Genomic DNA, 4,564 nt, shown 5'->3' on the forward strand with positions numbered 1-4,564 from the left:
GACATGCACTGGCCATTTACAAAGAAACAGCACCATGGACCTGGTGCTGACAAAGCAACACTTGGTTTCCCCCAAGTGGGACACAAGCCCCCACCACTGACCTGGAGCAACACCTCACCAAATCGCAGCAAATGCTGCCAAGACCCCATGGCACAAAATGCAGCCCACAGTCCAGCCCAGCCTGGAAACGGTCACTGTGTGTGCCGGGTAATGATGTCACATAGCAATGCCTGGCTTCCTCTCCTTAGTGACTAGCCTCCTTGAAGTTTCTTCAGCCCAGGAACACCACTTGCTTTATAGCCAGGTGCAAACATTTTACAATTTAACCAAATGTTTGTGAAGTGTTTTCACGTGCCTTATCTCATTTGATCCTTACAGAAATCCTGGAGTAGGTAGATAGGAGACTCAGTGGAATCCTATTTTCTTTTCATTAGCAAGATGCAAATAGTGATATTAAAATATTTCTTCTAATTAATTTCCTTTCAATGTGCATGAATCCGTGCACCGAGACACTAGTCAAATATAAAAGGAAGCCCATTTTAAAAGTCTCTTAGATATTTTTCATGGTTTTTTAATTATTTGTAGGAAGCTCTGACTTAATTGTATAGAGTTAGATACATGTGTCTACCATTAAATCAAAATCATGTTGTTAGTTAGATAAGACATTTGAACAATGTTTTACTATTTTCATACTTTCAAAATCATGTTTTTAATCAAAATTTATGTTAAACAAAGCTAAGCTACTTGACCTTGACCTTTGGTGTTCCATTCCTCAGGTATGCTTTGAGATACTTTCACTATTTTCATAGAGCTTATTCCTACCTTCATCACAGGAGGAACACATAGGACCTTCATCAATGCATCAACATTAGGACAAAACTTGATGTCTGGCAGGTGGAGTGCTTCATAAATGTTGGGTGGAAGCTCTGTATCTTTCCCTCTGTGTTTCCACTTGATTCTCCAACAATGCAGCTGAGCTGAGAGTGTGTCAGGACTGGGTATGTCGCCTCTGTGCACATCAATATGGTGTTCATCCAGTGTACTGAATTTGAGCTGTCCCATGACAGAAGGTACCAGAGATCAGCATTGAAGAGCTCTGAGGTGCTGTTCTGGGAATATATTTTTCAGTTCCTGAATAACGTGTTCCGCTGTTGGAACACTTAGAGCTTCTTAGCAGGAACTCTCAGAGGTTAGCTGAGATCCCAGGTTACCTTGCTGTGCTCTGTGAAATTTCCCAGGGAGCTCCATCTGAATATCAAGTTTGGTTGCCAAATTGGTGGTTTCTTGAAATCAAAATTCATGACAAACTTCAATATTTTCCATCATTTTCACTCAGTGAATGCAGCACTGCAATCAAGCTACTGGCTGCAAAGAAGACATATAAGAGGTTTGCCCCTGGAGATTTTCCCAAAAGCTCTTGTAAAAGGTAGAGCATATTTAAGAACAATAGCAACAATGAAATCAAACTCGGTTACTGCACTACAGAGTACAAATGGTCCTCCTGCTATACAGTTATTCCATCCCATAGTTGTGTCACTATTTATACCATCAAAACATAAGACCAATGCTTGTAGGTTACTAAAATTTTAGAAAACATCATGCCTGCCTGTCCACCGAGAATAGCAATTTTCCATCCCCTCCCTCCTTCCCTCCCTAGGAAGGGAGAGGGAGAGACAGATGGAAGCATCAATGATGAGAATCATCAATTGGCTGCCTCCTGCACGCCCCCTACTGGGGATCCAGCCTGAAACATGAAACCTGGGCATGTGCCCTGACCAGGAATCAAACTGTGATCTCCCGGTTCATAGATTGACGCTCAACCACTGTGCCACACTGGCCGGGCTCCTTTAGTTCTTTAACCCCTTGTTTATTGTTCTGAAAAAGGACAGAGGTTACTCTGTCAACCTCTAAAGGCTGTTGTGGTGATCGATGGACAACTTCCTCAATTGTTCCTAATGCAACAGATACTCCCATACAGTCACGGATTTTGCCAACCATGTGTTTAAGGCAGGTGTGCAGATAGCTTGGGGATATTTCTCTAAAAGTCTAAATTACCAACCTGTATTTTGGAAGAAAATCCACGGGACACAGTGTAAGCCTGGCCATGACAATACTCCGTGTTTAGTCCACACTTCTCAGTTATCATAGTGTGAAATTCTATATCAGCATCAGCCCCCTAAGGCAGGAAGCCTACAAATTCCTCTCCCAGGTTGTGAGCTTCATCAACAAACCTCACCAACACAGCAGGAGCTCTTCCTCTGCTCTGTCCACTGTCTCCTCAGTGATAATGAAAAATAATTGAGAGTCTCACTTCCCTGAGGGTTTCTTCCCCGATGCAACTCCCATCGGTTTCTGCTGTTTTCTGAAGGCAACAATGCTGTTTCCAATTGCTTTCTCAAAACTTCTTCAGCAGAACTTAAAGGGCGCTCAAGCAATTCTTGACAGTTATCAGGAGTGAAGAGACCTCTGGCATTTGATCAGCTTCCTGTCCATCCACTTACACGCTGGAGTTCAACGGTTTGTTTTCCTATAATAATCAAAATTTCAAATGAAGATTTAAATATTCTTTGCTTTCTTTCCTGTCAAAGGTTAAAGGTAAAATGTCTCCATTCTACTCTCCAACTCAGCGGTTCTCAACCTGTGGGTCACGCCGCCTTTGGCAGGGGTCGCCTAAGACCATCCTGCATATCAGATATTTACATTACAATTCATAACAGTAGCAACATTACAGTTATGAAGTAGCAACGAAAATAATTTTATGGTTGGGTCACAACATGAGGAACTGTATTTAAAGGGCCAGAAGGTTGAGAACCACTGCTCCAACCCCTCCTTCTGCATTGCAATGGGTTCTGAGCATTGCTGTTGTTGATTTTTTTAATGTTATTATTCCTTTTCAGAAATTTTTTTCTGTTTAGTGTCCTGATTTCATCTTCACTCAGTTCTTTTATTTTCTGTGTCACTATGTGGATTGTTCAAATGACTGGTAAGATCAAGTATTGTTGGTATTGTCTTATGTGGACTCTCCTTATGAAGTCACAAGTATCTGCTTCAATTAATTTTGAGAAATAAAGTAATTCAATTATTCTTTAGTTTTTTTTCTTTCTTTTGTTTTTGTTAACCCTCACCTGAGGATATTTTTCCCCATTGATTTTAGAGAGGGTGGAAGGGAAGGAGAGAGTGGGGGGAGAGAGAGGAACATTGATGTGAGAAACATTGGTTGTCTCCCACAAGTGCCCCAACTGGTGGGGCCCAGGATTGAACCTGAAACTCAGATACGTGACCTTGACTGGTAATTGAACCTGAGACCCTTAGGCCCACAGGCAGACGCTCTAAACACTGAGCAACCGTCCAGGACTATTTAATTTTCTGATGCCTCTGCAAAATGTATAGTTCTACAGATCATAGAGGTCTCAAAGTGTTTGGCACACAATCAATAATCTTTATTTAGTTAATCAGGTGTTTTATCTTCTAAGTCTGCTCTCCTACAATGCCCCCTGCCCATTCCCCCTTTCTGGCATATGGCCAGATCCCATGGGACTCTGAAGAAGGCTAAATGCAATAGTGTGGGGATGGGGACTAGTGATGGGCCAAGGGAGCTGGTTTTTTAAAAAATATTTTTCTTTTATTGATTTAAGAGAGGAAGAGAGAGGGAGAGAAAGATAGAAACATCAGGATGAGGGAGAATCATTGATTGGTTTCCTTATGCATGCCCCACACTGGGGACTGAGCCCGCAACCCAGGCATGTGCCCTGACCGGGAATCGAACAGTGACCTCCTGGTTTCTAGGGCAAGGGAGCTGTTTTTTTTTTTTTTTTTTTTCCTTCCTCCCTTCCTCCCTTCCTCCCTTCCTTCCTTCCTTCCTTCCTTCCTTCCTTCCTTCCTTCCTTCCTTCCTTCCTTCCTTCCTTCATAATTCTTTATTATTGAAAGTAATAGAGGCCTGGTGCATGAAATTTGTGCATGGAGGTGGGGGGCGGGGGGCATTTCCTCAGCCCGGCTTGTGTCCTCACACAGTCTGGGAGCCCTCGCTCCTTACCACCTGCCTGCTCGCTGCTCCTTAGCACTGCTGCAGAGGCAGGAGAGGCTTCCACCACCACTGCTGCACTCACCAGCCATGAGCCCGGCTTCTGGCTGAGCGGCACTCCCCCTGTGGGAGCGCACTGACCACCAGGAGGCAGCACCAGCGTTGATTGTCTGCCCCCAGTGGTCAGTGCGCATCATAGGGACAGGTCGTTCTGGTAGTTCTGCCATAATGCTCGCTTAGGCTTTTATTATATAGACTAGAGGCCCAGTGCACAAAAATTTGTGCACTGGCGGGGAGGGGGGGGAAGGTGTCCCTCAGCCCCACTTGTGCCCTCTCACAGTCTGGGACCCCTTGGGAGATAATGACCTGCTGGCTTAGGCCCACTCCTGCGTGGCAGAGGGCAGGCCCAATCCCTAGGTGCCTGCCCTGCAGCTCCTGGTCGGGCTTAGAGCAGGGCGGATTGGGGAGTTGGGGCGCCGCCCCCTGTCATGCACAGAGCAGGGCGGATCAAGAGGTTGCGATGCCACCCTCAGTCACGCTC

The 4,564-nt window shown here is 44.9% G+C and overlaps 1 pseudogene; it reads right to left on the minus strand.

Annotated features, from left to right (window-relative positions):
- Positions 1 to 1,358: 1,358 nt before the first annotated feature.
- On the minus strand, positions 1,359 to 3,502 carry LOC118658581 (annotated as a pseudogene).
- Between the last annotated feature and the right edge of the window lie 1,062 nt (positions 3,503 to 4,564).

Source organism: Myotis myotis, unplaced genomic scaffold (genome assembly GCF_014108235.1).
Source record: "Myotis myotis isolate mMyoMyo1 unplaced genomic scaffold, mMyoMyo1.p scaffold_m19_p_6, whole genome shotgun sequence".
Lineage (NCBI taxonomy): Eukaryota > Metazoa > Chordata > Mammalia > Chiroptera > Vespertilionidae > Myotis > Myotis myotis.